Source organism: Ceratotherium simum, chromosome 20 (genome assembly GCF_057802395.1).
Source record: "Ceratotherium simum simum isolate JZ-2026a chromosome 20, ASM5780239v1, whole genome shotgun sequence".
NCBI classification, from domain to species: Eukaryota; Metazoa; Chordata; class Mammalia; order Perissodactyla; family Rhinocerotidae; genus Ceratotherium; species Ceratotherium simum.
This window is the reverse complement of record NC_141919.1, coordinates 14,699,256-14,715,736: the sequence shown is the minus strand read 5'-3', so window position 1 is coordinate 14,715,736 and position 16,481 is coordinate 14,699,256.

Here is a 16,481-nt window from a genome sequence, read left to right as displayed (position 1 = left end):
AAATTCTTTAGTCAGTTTGGGAGAGGTCAAATGTCCGTCAGAGAAAATAAGGTAAAGAGACATATTTTGGGTGGTCAATTTTGATCTCCCACAGTATCATTCATCAAGTACAATTCACTTAAATGAAATAACATAAGTGGATTTTCTTTTGTAGTTATTTGGGGTGAGGGGGAAGCCATGTTTGGTTCATCTCATCTGTAGGATCACTTGAACTCGACTTTTTCAGTTGGCTTAGAGAAATAAAAATCACTTCATATTATGTTAAATAGAAAATAAATTCAATACTGTTAAGTGGCAAACATGGTTACAGTCGGTTTTCTTCTTTTTAATCTGGGCATGACCGTTCAGAAACCAATGCCTTGTCTCCACAAGTTATTCTTTTTTCCTTAGCTACCAGCACTCAAATATTCAATTTAGTAGTTGATGTGGTACGTTGTAACCAACAAGTGATACCTAACCTCTTAATCTCAAGTTCATGTGCCCAAGGCGCAGCAAGCCAAACACTGAGGCGTCGGTGCTTGGAGATGGAGAAAGATTTATTCAAATTGGCCAAAACGAGTAGGTGGAAGCTTAGGTTCGCTCAAATCTGCCTCCCCAAGAACAGAAAACGGGAGTTTTATAGAGCTAAGGGGCTTGGCAGGAGGACCTTCTGGGAAACAAAGGGGTCACTCCCAATAAGCCCCTGGGCAATCTGACTTCTGGCTTTAGCGGCTGCAGAGGGCCCACCATCTGGTGATCACAACCTCCCCAAAGGCATTCTCTTTCTTCTGCGAAACAAGCTCACAAATCCTCCAGACCCTAGTCACCCCTCAAGTTCACCCCTCCAGTTACACAGGAAAACAGCAAATTGGTTTAATATCTACAGTAACCTTCAGGTACTTGGCTTCACAAGTGTTTTGTGTGAGTAGCGATTAAAAACAAGATTAATTCTCCAGGCAGAAATGTTTGAGAGGAAAAGGGTGTGGCAAAGGCAGAAAATTTAACAGATCATGCAGAAAGATTTAGACAGGGGACTTGAGAAGAATGCAATTTAATAGCCAGTATTGCCTTCTAGGGCATTACTAGCTTCAGCTTGTGTCTGCTGAGGGAGGGGAGCAGTTTTCCAGTCATTTCCGGCCCAGTGGCCACAAATACAAACAGGATCGGTTACTTGCTGTGGTTTGCACGTGGAGGGAGCAGCTGAGGGAAAAGGGAAACCTCTTCTCTCCAAATATTGATGTCACCTCCGAATGTCCTCTCACCTGATCTGTGTGCTCTTTAGCCCCATTTCAGATGAAACAGACTCTAAAACGTGGCAAAATTGATTAACTTCAGATCTTTCTCTAAAGCTTGAGAGCTTTACCTATCATTTTTAAGCCCATCGGAGATTTAATTTTTAGTATACGCTCTCTTACAGTTTGCAGGGCTTGTCATCAGAATATTGATTTAATATTTTTTGGTGCAATAACACCCGAACTAAAACTGATTTATAACTGTTGGCAAAGAAAAGACTTTTCATTACTGCCAATGATATGATTGTCCAAGTAGACAGCTCAGGAATCTCATCTTAGAATTAATATGAAATTAGCAAACTACCTCCAGATATCCCCAGATTGAGTTTTTCCATATTCAAGCAAAAAAATACTTTTAAGATATAATGGGAATATGTGACCATACGTCATGGCAACAAGCTCTGTAAAATGTATAGACAAACTTAAGATGTGTGTGGGACCTACATAAAGAAAATTGAAGACCTGTATAGATGGAAAAATACATTGTGCTCCTAGCTGATAAAAATTTTAAACATATCCCTTCTCCCCAGATCAATCCATCAGTTAAATGTAAGTCCAGTCATATTCTCAAGAGTTGATAAAATTGTTTTGTTTCATCTGAAAGAAAAAATGTGCAAGAATAACTAGAAATACATTGAAAGAGGAAATTAATGAAGTCTTATGATACTAGATAGGAAGCCATATTTTAAAGCTAAAAAATATTAAAAGTGTACTATTGGGGCTGGCCTGGTGGCGTAGTGGTTAAGTGCAAATGCTCTGCTTTGGCCCGGGGTTTGCAGGTTTGGATCCCAGGCTCGCGCGATGCACCACGTGTCAAGCCATGCTGTGGCAGCGTCCCATATAAAGTAGAGGAAGATGGGCATGGATGTTAGCCCAGGGCCAATCTTCCTCAGCAAAAAGAGGAGGATTGGCATCAGATGTTAGCTCAGGGCTAATCTTCCTCACACACACACACACACACACACACACAAAGTGTACTATTTATATTTGAACTCTCAGAGCAATAACAGTAATAGCTCAGAAATAGATATTATTATATTTAAAATATTGCAAAGGAACCATCAGAACATAGGAAGGGAAGGGTAATTTATTCAATAAGTACCTATTTGGAGAATATTAGACTATAGCCTCATAATGTACACCAATATCCAGATGGATTGAGAATGAAAGTAAACTAGAAGAACATCTCAGTGACTATCTGCATGTGATGGAATTTTCCAAACAAAAGCAACGGGAGGATTCATTAAGGAACAGATTATAGATTTAACTAAAATCATGTCTTTTGAATATGAGAAAGCAAAGGACAATCAGAATTGGAAAATTTGCCAAAAAATTTTGAAAGAGGGGGGCTGAATACCTTAATAAGGAAATTATGTATGCTAACATTTGAAAAACAGCTTTTTGTTTTTCAAAAAACAGGAGAATTGAGATATAATTCATATAACATACAATTCATCCAGTTAAAGTTTACAATTCAATGGTTTTTAGTATAACCAGCACAATCAGTTTTAGAACATTTTCATCGCCCTCAAAAGAAACCTTGTACCCTTTAGTGGTCACTCCCCATTACCCCTCAACCCCATTATACTAATATATTTTTAAAAAGCATTAAGATGCTACGAACAATGAACAAAAAATGTAAGAATTCACGGAAGGGAAATTGAAATGGCTAATGGGAAAAACTGAAATTCAATAGAAATAATCCAAATTAAAACAATTTAATTTTTATATACCAAATTAGCAGGGTTTTTTTGTTTGTTTTAATATTCATCCTCAATACTTATGAGACTATGTTGAGAAATCTATGCTTATACTGCAGAGAATTATTAAAGCCTACTGAAAAATGTTTGACCCCACGAAGAGCCCTTAAAAACACTCAAATTCTTTGATGAATAATTCATTCCTTGGAAAATATCCTAAGGGAATAATCAGAGATCTGGATCCACATTTAAATTCAATATTTGTCACATCCTTATTTATGGTGAAATGTAAAAATGCATAGATCTCCAGTGATAGAGGAATAATTGTGTATTTTTTTTACATTCCTATGATGGGGTTTATGGAATATTACAGTATGCCTAATGCCATGGAAAATTACTGTAAATTAAGAGATGTAAACAAATGGAAGACTACGGGCCGGCCCCATGGCTTAGCAGTTAAGTGCGCGCACTCCGATACTGGAGGCCCGGGTTTGAATCCCGGGCGCGCCCTGAGGCACCGCTTCTCCAGCCATGCTGAGGCCACGTCCCACATACAGCAACTAGAAGGATGTTCAACTATGACGTACAACTATCTACTGGGGCTTTGGGGGGGAAAAAAAATGGAGGAGGATTGGCAATAGATGTTAGCTCAGAGCCGGTCTTCCTCAGCAAAAAGAGGAGGATTAGCACGGATGTTAGCTCAGGGCTGATCTTGCTCATAAAAAAAAAAAAAAAAACAAATGGAAGACTACATATAATATGATCTCAATTATGTAAGAAAGAAAGATATTGTACAGAAAGGAGCATTCAGAGTTTCCCCGGAATATCACATCTTGATATTTTGAGAGCCATTCTTTGCAGCTCCGTGAAGTTGTTGCTTGCCAAATATTTATTTGGAGCATTCTCCACATTTGCTTTCCCTTAGGGAGTCTTATTGAGACTCCTCATCCCCAGCCTTTACTTGGGGGAGGACGGAGCCCTGCATTCTCTCCGCTCCTTTTTCACTCACAGAGATGTTTTCCGATTTAACTTGGGTGTTTAGCAATGTGTCCTGAGATCTTATATTCTGGGTAACCTTCTAAGATACTCCAATTGTACACCCTGGGTGGAGAGAACTTTTTGCAGCACTTACCAGAAGAATCATTTAGCCACTCTTATAGGGCACAGTCAGCCTGGCTCCAAGATCCCAGAGGTGCTTAGATTGGCAATAGTTTTGCTTCTAGCTCCTTAGAATCTATATATGGAATTTCATTTTCTGATACCAGATAAATGTTAATTTACTTGCTTGCTAGGTGAAGATGGTCTGGTTCTCAGCTGCATGCCAATGCAAAACAGATGTTCCCCTTCAGCAGGAGGATTTGAAAATATTCACTCTCTGGTAGCATTCATCCAAACATCCGATCGTAGGAGGAACTTGGATGAGCAATATTGGTGCAGGCGAAGGATCTCGTTTAACTCGAGAATTTTGTGCATTTCATGTGAAGGCTCAACTACCTTTAAGATCAGCTGAGAAACAGAAACCGGTGCTTTCTTTAAAAAAAAAACAAAAACTTTTTTTATTTAAAGGATTTATTGCTGCAGAACTAATCACTAGCTTCAACGTTACTGGGTATTTTAATTTACTTTCTCTGTTATCAGTCTTATTAGTGAACTCTTCCTGGCGCAGTCAGAATGTCTTCATTTAACTTGATTCAGAGGAGAAATGTTTTCTCTTGCGGAAGCTTTTCCAACCCCTCCCCCAAAGGGAAAATGCCCCTAGAAATATGCTCCTTAAAGTCCATGGAAGTAATAACGACGACAGCTAACACTTGTTGAGCATTTGTTTACTGCATCTTCTAAGCACTTCGAACCTATTACCTCCTTTCACTGCACGACAACCTTAGAAGCGGATGCTACTATTCGCCCAATTTACAAAGGGTCAAAGAAGCGCATGCATCTGTAATAAATCGCGTCTTTAAAAAGAACGTCATTCTCTGATCTGTTCACCTCTGGTCCACCATCTCAACATCCATCTGCTTGCCCAGACCCTGCCCTGCTTTGAATGTAGCGCTTCTTTTTTTAAACCAGCAAATGCATTGAGAAATAAAAGGGATGGAAACAAAAAGAATTAATCCTTGAGTCTTACTGAAATCACCCCCAAAAGAGTGTTGGAGAGAGAGGAGAGAAAGAGCAAAGCGTGGTGAGCATCAATTCGATGAGGGTGGCGCTAGGGAGGAGGAGGAGAGATGGGCGAGAAATCCTGAGATAAAATAGTCTTAAGGGTAGGAGGAAAAGCAGGACAGGGGAGTCTAGAAGCTGCCAGGGGGAATAGCTTCAAGAAGTGCTGTCAGTCTTAACACTGATGAACGCATGGGAAGTTTGAGAGGGAAACGTTTTGACATAAAATACATGGCAAAGTTCAACCTCCAATTTCCAGAGACAGTCTGTGTTGAGGTACACTTTCTTGTAGTGACCATTGTTTTTCCAGCTAATGTAATAGATACACCCTCACACACACAAAGAAGGGTGGCCCTCGGAATGTGAGGAACCCCAGGTAAGTTTTGTTTGGCTAAGCCCTGTGTGCTTGCTTTTGTATTGCTGAGAGAATTAGGCAAACTGATGGATTTTGCTAAGGAATGTGAGGGGAGGAGGTACCAGCTGGAAAGACCACAAAAGACTGTTGGGGGCAGGGCGGTGGGTGGGCCAGCAGCCTGTAGAGTAGACCGTGAGGGCAAGGGGAGATGGTAAAACCTTCTCTTTGATTTCAGATGACCAATCATCCCGAGTTGCCCAGGACTTGGGAGGTTCCTGGACTTCAAGTGCTAAAACCAGGATGAGTTGGTCACCCTACCTTTGTGTTTCCCCCCAGATCTTTGGGAAAATCTCCATCAGTGCTTTGAGAGTGGAATTTATGTTTTCTGGACATTAGCAATTCAGAAATTGGCCTGTAGGCAGGCACAGAGAAAGAACAGGGGGGCCATAAGTACGCCCAGCCACACACAGGCAAAGTTTCAGATTAAGGAGAGAATTATAACGAAGCAGGCTGTGCAGATGGCATCCTCTTACGGAAACTGAGAAGCCTAAACCAAACTGTTTGCCTCCAGCCCCTCCCACCTGTGAGGGGTTCTGTGGGCAGGGCTGTGGATGGGTAGAAATCAGAATAAGCCCACGAAAGCTGGTTCCAAGTACGACATGTCAGTGCATATACTGAGTTACACCCACCAAACTTTGCAGGTTCTACTTTGGAAAACCCCTTCTGTGATCTACCCAGTTACTGAAGTTACCAACTTGAGAGGCATCCTTGAGTGTTCTCTCTCTCCCACAGCCAGTCACTAAGGTCTTTCTTCTTAACAGTGCTTCTATTCAAATGCTCCTCTCTCGTCCTCAAGCCCCATTCATTCCCTCATCATCTCTCTCCCAGAGCATTGTGACTTTCCAAGCCGCCTGTTCTTGCTCGAAATGTTGGCTTCCTGAAAATATTACCAAAACAATCTGGTCATAAGACAGAGCAGAGTCTATTGCTCAGTGCGGTAATGGAGAGCTCCATCTCCAGGCTCCTGGTAGCATCTCAATGGGAGGAGGGCCAAGTCAGGCTATTCATGAGGCTCTGAATTCTGGGTAAGTTGGGTCCAACAATGTGGTAACTTGGATAATGACAGTGATATAATAGTTTAGGACTGGAAGTCACAGGAGGTGAGGATTGAGGCCAATGGTTCAGGCAGTCTCTGGGTATAAACTGTCATTTGGTGCTTTTTATTGCAGAGTTGATGGGTCTTTGAGGATGTTCCTGGAGGGAAAAATGAAATTATTTGCAACTTTTACCTTCCATGGCAAGAGTGTTCTGGAAGAGTAAAGTTATGCTGATGAAGACAGTAAATTGTGTGGGTATAGATGGTTTTGCTTCTCACCTCCTTACCTCAGATCTCTCACTCTTCCAATCCAATAACAGCAGCAACAACAATAATAACAGTAACAATAATAGTAGGAGCAAATACTTATTTAACTCTTAGTATGTGCCAAGCACTGTGCTAAGTATTTTACAAATATCAGCTCATTTAATCTTCACCACAACGCTATAGTATGGGCATAATTGTTGTCCACATTCTACAAATGTAGGAACTGAAGCAACTCAGAGTGGTCAAGTTACTTGGCCAAGCCACACAGCACCTGCATTGTCAGAGTGATCTATCAGAAGGAAAATTTGGTAATTTCATACTCTTGCTTAAACCCTTTCAATGACTCCCTGTTGCCTAAAATATAAAATCCTGATTTCTTCAAATGGCACATAAGGTCCTCCATGATCTGGCCTCTGCCCATCTCTGAAGCCGCATTCTTTTTTATACATGATGCTCTATCCATTTGGAACACGTGGTTCTCGGAACACACGATGCTATTTTGTGTCTCCATGAATAGTGCTCATCTGGGGTTTTTGCCTCTCGAATCTTCTACTCAGCATGCATCTGATAAAACTGCAGTCTGGAGAAACCGTCTCTTCCCTCACTTTCAGCCTGTTTGCTTTGTCCCCACTGAGTATGAACCAAGAGTAAGAGGTCGCTGGGGTTTCTGCACTCACCTTGCAGGAAGCAGGAGGTAAACCGGTGTTGAGGAAGCAAGTGGAGAGATGGAGGGATGCAGATTGTGTCGCGGGGCTGTCCTTTCAGCCCTGGAGCAAGCTGAGCCCAGGCCTGTGCACTCACAGGATCCGGTAAATTCTTTTATTGCATAAGAGAGATGGAGCTGTTTTTTTTTTTTTTTTAAAGAACTTACATCAGAAAATGTCCTCATTCACAAATACACTCTGCTGGAACACATTTCTCCAGGCTTTTGGACTAGAATGTCCTTGCCTGTCAACGCTCAACCCAGGCATTATCTCCTCTGCGAGGTCCTTCCTGTCACCACCCACCTTATGTAAATGACCACTCAGAGGATCTCTGGCTTCTGCAGTACCAGGTGTGGAGTTTATTGCCACCATCTAAAATAGGTCATTGAACTTATTTTTGTACCTCTGTGTAGTTGGGTGTATTTTTTTAAAAATAGATTTTATTTTTTAGAGCAGTTTTAGGTTCACAGCAAAACAGAATGGAAGGTGCAGAGTTTCCCTTTACTCCCTCCCCCCTCCCACATGCACAGCCTCCCCCACTATCAACATCCCCCACCAGAGTGGTTCATTTGTTACAATAGATGAACCTACATTGACACATCATTATCAACCCAAATGCATAGTTTACATTAGGGTTCCTTCTTGGTGTTGTGGGTTTGAACAAATGTATAATGACATATAGCAATCATTGTGGTATCATACAGAATAGTTTCACCACCCTAAAAATCCTTTGTGCTCTGCCTATTCATCTCATCCTCCTCCCTACCCCTGGCAACCACTGATCTTTCTACTGTCTCCATAGTTTTGCCTTTTCCAGAATGTCATAGAATTGGAATTATGCAGTGTATACTTTTCAGATTGGCTTCTTTCATTTAGTGATATGCATTTCAGTTTCCTCTATGTCTTTTCACGGCTTGATAGCTCATTTCTCTTTAATGCTGAATAGTATTCCCTTGTCTGGATGCACCACAGCATATTTATCCATTCACCTACTGAAGGACATCACAATTGCTTCCAAGTTTTGGCAGTTATGAATAAAGCTGCTGTAAACATCTGTGTGCAGGTTTTGGTGTGGAAATAAGTTTTCAACTCCTTTGTGTAAATACCAAGGAGCATGATTGCTGGATCATATGGTAAAAGTATGTTCAGTTTTGTAATAAACTGCCAAACTATCTTTCAATGTGGCTGTACCATTTTGGATTCCTACCAGTAATGAATGAAAATTCCTGTTCCTCCACAGCCTCACCAGCATTCGGTGGTGTCAGTGTTCTGGATTTGGGCCTTTCTAACGGGTGTACGGTGGTAACTCATTGTTTTAATTTGCATTTCCCTGATGACATACGATGCTGAGCCACTTTTCACAAGCTTATTTACCATCTGTATATCTTCTTTCGTGAGGTGTCTGTTTGGATTTTTTGCCCATTTTCTTGTTGAATTTTAAGAGTTCTTTGTATATTTAGGATAACAGTCCTTTATCAGTTATGTCTTTTGCAAATATTTCCTCTGAGTCTGTGATTGTATTTTTTTAACAGAAAAAAAATGCATGTTATAATGTTAAATTAATAGCTAATGTTGCTTACTGGGGGAAAGGACTGTGTCCCCTTCATTTTTTAATTTCCAGGCCTAGCACAGAACACGATATACAGTAGCTTCTCATTAAATATGTAGTAAATGGATAAAGACAATTAATTTGATTAATCTTGATTAACCTCTCTTCAGGAAAAAAAATTTCTTTGGGAAATAGTTTTTCCTCTCAAATAGACAGAAATCATAACAAGAGAAGGGAAAAAATATAGCTTTACTCACAACCGTCTAAATTCAGCTTGTCTTTATTATCTCTGTGAAACCAAACCTTACTGAAAACGAAATGCTACACCTGAATTAAAGTGTCCTGTCACTTTTTCCCTGCCCACAAATATTTCTGTTCAGAAAATCTGATCTTTGGGAATCTGGGGTTCTTTCTTCACTGCCTAAGCACGTGACCCAGGTAACTGGAGGGCAGGTCCAATCCCACAAGTGCGGTCAGAGAGTTTGGGTCTCTGGCAGGTCGAGGTTCCTTCCCTTCATGAGGGGAAGAGAAGGGAGGAGGAGGAGGAGGCAGGGCATGTTTGTGGGCCCCTGGATGCATTTTTTCCCAAGCCATTTATAGAACTTTCACAAAGGGGGTCAGGGTACACCTGTTTCCTACGAAGCTGGACTGCACTTTGTATGAGGTGCTAACGAGGAAATAGGGATGGGTGATGAAAATAGGGAAGATATGTATGTAAAAACTTGGAAAAAGAATACATGCATTCTTGGCTCAGGATGAGCAACAACACACCAGTGGGACAGGAGAGAGGAAAGCCTTCCCCGGGAATCTTTCCACGTCACTACTGTGTGGTAGGCAGGCTGTGTGTCGGGCGGGTGGGGAACATGATTCATACTGCTGTGTCATTTCAACCTGGGAACTATTGACATTTTGGGCCAGATAATTCCTTGTTATGGGGACGGAGGCTGTTCTGTGCATTGTAGGAAGTTTAGCAGCATCCCTGGCCTCTACCCACTAGATGCCAGTGGCAGCCCCCCTCCCCAGTTATGACAACCAAAGATACCTCTAGATGTTGTCAAATGTCCCCCGGGAGGCAAAATCGTCCTTACTTAAGAACCACTGATTTATAACAAGAATTCAATTCCTGTCACAGTGCCTGGGAAGACTGTCTACTATGTGAAAAACCACTGACTAGGTATTAGCTTTATGCTGGTGAGCCAAATACTCATGGCTGCTGCCCATATGCAGCTTAAATCTGATGGGTGAGAAGAGGAATGGATGGATATAGGATGTCTCAGTAGGTAGATGTGATTTCTCTTAAGAATCAGCTAGTGTTTAAAAAAAAAATCACCAAGCTACTTCTTTTCTAGCCAATCACAGGAGGTAAAAACAATCCTTGTGAGAGGGCAAACCAAGTAGTCCACTATCACATCCTAATAACCCAGAAAAAAAATGATACCTATTGAAAATATGATAGGCTTTTGGAAGTACATGGAAACTAGTTATATCAATAACTCTCAAATACTAGACTGCTTCAGAAGCAGATGAAAGGGTTGATAAAAAGATGTCTGGGCCCCACCTTAGGTTTCAAAATCAATGAGGGTGGGGGCTGGCCCAGTGGCTTAGTGGGTAAGTGCGCGCCCTCCGCTACTGGTGGCCTGGGTTCGGATCCCGGGCGCGCACCGACACACCGCTTCTCCGGCCATGCTGAGGCCGCGTCCCACATACAGCAACTGGAAGGATGTGCAACTGTGACATACAACTATCTACCGGGGCTTTGGGGAAGAAAAAAAGGAGGAGGATTGGCAATAGATGTTAGCTCAGAGCTGGTCTTCCTCAGCAAAAAGAGGAGGATTAGCATGGATGTTAGCTCAGGGCTGATCTCCCTCACAGACAAAAAAAAAAAAACCAAAAAAACAACAACGAAAAAAAACAAAATCAATGAGGGTGAACCACGGACAGTGGATTCTTGTTCTTCGAGGTAGTTATGTTCTATAATGGCACTGCAAACACTAAATTAGCAAATAGCGAACTACTGCTGCAAGGGGAAACACAGGGTTAGGGTCCCAAGAACCTCCGGTCACAACATTTTCATCAGCCCCAGAGCTATTTGTGTTGTATAGGTTTGTCTGCCAACTTCCTTGTAAAACAAGCGGATCTCATCAGCACTGCAAATCTGCTCTTCTGCAGAACCCTTTCCTGTGTAACACTTGGCACATATTTTAAAAATTGTTTTGAAGCCTCCTGATCTGCAGAACCAGCCTCCCCCGCAAGTTTCACATATTTCATGTCTTGTCTTTTGAAATGTCTGAGGCAGCCAGCACTAGCTGAAAAGGTTTAACATTTCTTGACTCTAGATAACGTGACCATAAATTTCCTTAGCTTTCAGCCGCACGATAATGCTGTCCACTACGCTTGTTTTTTAATCTGTCGTCTCATGAATCCACAAATTTAGCTGCTTTTCCATAGATTCATAATATACTAAGGTGGTACTTTAGCACTTTCTGGGACGGCCTCACACACAGATCAGCAAACTTTCTCTTCCTTTCCTGGATGTTGATTCATGAACATTGAACTCAACACAAACAGCACTATAACTCCTGTTTGAGGGAAGCGTCTCTAATATGTATTTTCTCTATAAGGCACTTTCCAGGCTTCTTGTTCTTAGGAACACTACACAGCACTGGAGCACTGCTCTGAGGGGCCATTTTAATAGTGAAATTGCCAACAAAAAGCACAGAATGCAAAAGTATGGCACTACATAGACCATGAAAAGGACACCTGTTTACAGGTCGAGAGCTGAACTGAGAATGCAGAGGCTTGCCTTGTTCCACCTCAGCTGTGGAATTGTGGAACATGCAAATTGGGTGATTGAGATATTTTGCCTCTCTGTACATGACAGTCAGTGATCGAAAAAGTGCCACAAGTAATGATTTGGGGGTTACATATACATTTTAGCAAGTATGCAGATTTTGAAAATACAGAATCCATGAACAATGAGGATCAATGGTATCTGTATTTTTAAGAAGCTCCCTATGGTATTGTGATATATAGCCAAGTTGAAGAAACTCTAAGTTACATAATTTGTGACTGTGAAGTAGTGCTTCTATTTGTGATGGTGCAAAGTTATAAAATTTTTTGAAGAGACCCAGCCCTATGACATTCCAGTTTACTCTTCTGCCCCAACTAAAAAATTTTTAAAAGCTATGCCTATGCCTTATGTTGCACCTGTGGCTGTTACCATTTGTTGAGCTTTCATTGGAGAGAAATCATTTTTATTCTTTTGACCACAGATAAGTAGAGACATTTTTTTTAAAAAGTTCTTCTATGCAATGGAAGTCTACAAGTATTAGGTGACCACTGCAGAATTCAAAGAGGAAAGAAAGCACAACTGGAATAGTCTTCCACTTTTAGAAAAGGCAACTGAGCCTAAATGAGCAAAGATCAGAGTATGGTGAATATTTCTCTCTATATTTGATACTCAGGAGAAATGAAATACTAACCTGGGTTTTTTTTTTTTTTTCCCTCTCTGAAAATTGAAAAAAAGGATCAAAAGATTCCTTAAATATGACATCTCCTTTACTTCTTTTCAGCACTACCATGATCACAATTACTTTTGGTGCCAATTATTGTGTGTCATTTGTCTCTCCTGCAGAATGTAAGCATCAGCAATTGTGTTTGTCTTATTCACCTGGCACAGGGCCTGGTGCATTGTAGGTGTTCAAAAAAATGTGGTTGAACACATGTTTTTGAGTGAGAAGGGAAAGAGGAGAGTGAATGAACATTGAGCACTTACCATATGCTAAAGAAGTTACTATCCCATTTATTCCTCACAAAACTCTGTGGTAGATATTTTGAATCCCATTCTACAGATGAGAAAACCAAGGCTTAGAGAGGCTTTGTAACTAACCTGTGGCACTCCATCAGGCATTATTCATTGCCAACTTACCTTCCATCTCTCCTCCTTCCTTGCTGGTAGAGCCTCAAGTGTGTTGAGTATATGACACACCCCTCTCCCCACACCCCCATGCATCAGAGGAAGGCAATCCTAGTCCACATTCAAGTTTAAGTCCTGATTAATTTACGACAACTGGGAGAGTTGTTCCTTTTGTTGATGATTAGTTTGGGAGTTGACCTGTGACTCAATTCTGGCTAATGAGATGAGATGGCAGGTCTGCTGGGGGTTGGATGTCCTGAAACAGGTGTTGAACTCCTAAGGGGACATTGGAAAAGACAGAACTTCTGGATTTTATGTTTCCTGGATATGATGCCTGAAATAATTGCATCACCTTGTGACCTGAAATGGCCGAGTGGAGAGACTGAAGAACCAGGGTCTGTGATGACGTGATTGAGCCTCTGAATTAACCCACCTCCAAGTTACCCTACCTCTGGACTTGTCAGGCTGGAAAATAAGTTTCTATATTGGTTTAGGCATTTTGAGTTAGGGTAGTATTCCCAGAAGAAAACATCCAAACTGACATAATCCAGCAGCTGGGAAGTGGCAAGCCCAGATTCCATCCCCCGCCTGGGTCTGAAGTCTGTGTTCTCTCCCCTCCACTCCACTATCTTCCTGAATGTGAAATTGTTCAAAACAAGGGCTGGAAACTTCTGAGTCCTGTGGGGAACTGAACAATGGCCATTGTTCTAAACCACTCAACTGTCCACTCTAGCACATTCTTTGTGTGTTTGACAACAGGTGTATCCACTGCATACGTATATATGCAGTAAGCACAACATAATGCTGAAGTATATTTTAACTGGTATTTTCTTCTGTAATTGTCTTTATCGTTCCATATGAATCATAAGTTCCCTGAGGGCAGCATCCATGTCTTGTTTTTCGGTAAATCTGTATTTGACAGTTTTGTTTTTGTTCCAAGTGATAGAAACACAAAGTGAATTAACTCAAACGGTGACAGGTAAAGTTCTAACCAAACCAGAAGAAGGGTGGACCTGGCCTCATGCGTGAAGATGCCCAGGAGTGGCTTGTGACTTGTACACAATCAGGGCTCTGCAGCTCACAAGGCTATCCCTGAAACTTTATGCCTTCCTGTTTCCCTGCTTGGCTGGGAACATGGCTGCTGGCCATTTCCAAGTCACAGTCACACAGCTCCTGACAATTAAGAAAAGAGAGACTCTTCTCCAGCTTCTACAAAAATGTATTGGAGAAGGCTCCTGATTGGTTGGGCTTGGGTTGCATGCCCATCCCTGGACCAGTCTCTGTGACTAGCGTACCATGATTAGCCCAGCTGAGCGTGTGTCTGCTCTTGTGAGAAGGGTGGATACGTCAAAAGAAAGAATTCTGGACAGAAAGGAAAAGGGCTATCCCATCCTCCCAGGGCTTCTTTTCAGGCTACTAGGTTAGTGGTGGGTAAATAGTGGTCACCTGCAAATACCTAGAGAACTTACGACCACAAACTAGTCTCTCACTGGTCACAAATGAACACAGGCACACAGTGCACCCTCATGAGCTCTTTCCCAATTTCAGAACTCCATGCAGACACTGTAAGAAGAGCTCCAGCATCCATATTTTAGACCTGGGAACTTTCCAGTCCCCAGCCTTTTACTCACACTCCTTATCTTGATGATTGCCAGATAGCATGGGCCTTTCTCCCCACAGAAAGAATGTAGCAGAGAGAAAATTCCACATACCAACTCACACATTTTAATGTTCTCAACAGCATACAGCCTTGGCCTTAGTAACATGATGTTGCCTGCCTGCTTTGGTACTGAGGACTCTCACTTTTGAGGCACTTTGCCCCCACTTCTTTATAGCCCCCTCAAACCTGTTCAATCTCCAGCATGGAAAAGAGAGAGAGGGCAGTGATCACTGTGGAACCTGGATACCCTGGGAATATGGGATGAACATGGCAAAGTTCCAGGGAACACTGATCCTACAGCTCTCCTGTCCTCGCACCAAATGCAAGAGAAACAAGGAACAGAGGAAGCGACCCCTACCTTCTTTTCCTTGTTTCCACTAGCAAATCATACTGTGAATAGTAAAATGCTGTAAACGAAAAGTGCCTCGCACCAAATGCAAGAGACAAGGAACAGAGGAAGCGACCCCTACCTTCTTTTCCTTGTTTCCACAGACTAGCAAATCATACTGTGAATAGTAAGATGCTGTAAACAAAAAGTGCTTAGTCCAGTTTCCACGTGGGTCTAACAGCCCAGATAATGATGCAAGAATTCTTTTGCTTCATTGCTCATAGCAGCCCTAAGATAATTTTACTCATAGCAGCCCTAAGATAATTTTTTTTTTAAGATTTTATTTATTTATTTTTTTCCCCCAAAGCCCCAGTAGATAGTTGTATGTCATAGCTGCACATCCTTCTAGTTGCTGTATGTGGGACGCGGCCTCAGCATGGCCAGAGAAGCGGCGCGTCAGTGCGCGCCCGGGATCCGAACCCGGGCCGCCAGCAGCGGAGTGCGCGCACTCAACCGCTAAGCCACGGGGCCGGCCCCCCTAAGATAATTTTGATAGCAGATGCTCAGAGTTGTTAAAGGAGAGTTTTGGTTTATCTACTTCATACGAGGATCCTGTATAAATTTTCTAGTTGGAAAATGGTTATTATTAACTTTAAATAAGGTATGTTAGTCTGAAAGTGTTGGTTTCTCTTTCACTGAAATGCCTGTATCATTTAAGCAAAAGGGAATAATACCTCTTTTGATATGGAGATCATCTTTGACATAAAAAGTGACTCCATCAAAAGGCTTTTTCATGTCTCCATGAAAAGCAAACCAAAGAATCCAAAAGAATAAGAATATTTGAGCCTCATCTTCTTTCCCTTTTGTGTTAGTTTCCTATTGCTGTTGTAACAAATTACAAGCATAGTGGTGATTAAGATAACACAGTGTATTCTCTCACAGTTCTGGAAGTCAGAAGTCTGAAATCAGTTTCACTAAGCTAAAGGCAAGGTGATGGCAGGACTGTTTCCTCCTGGAGTCTCTAGGAGAGAATTGTTTCCTTTGCCTTTCTGCTTAGGCTGCATTCCTCACATTCTTTGGCTCATGACCCCTTCTTCCATCGTCAAAAGCCAGCAGAGTAGCATCTTCAAATATGCTTCTGTCATCACATGGCTTTCTCTCTGACTGACTTCTCCTGCATCCGGTCTTACAAGGCCCCTGTGAGTACATACTTCGAGCCCACCCACGATAATCCAAGATAATCTCCCTTGGCAAGGCCCTTAATTTAATCACACCTGCCAAGTCTCTTTTACCCTGAAAGGTAACATATGCACAGGTTCTGAGGATTAGGATGATGACATTTTTGGAGGCTACTGTTCATTATTCATCCTATCACACCCTTTTACTAAATTAACAATATAAATTTAGAGAGAAATGATAACTCAAGGGACATTTACTTTAGATTAGTGAAAAATACTGGAAACATATAACACATTGGG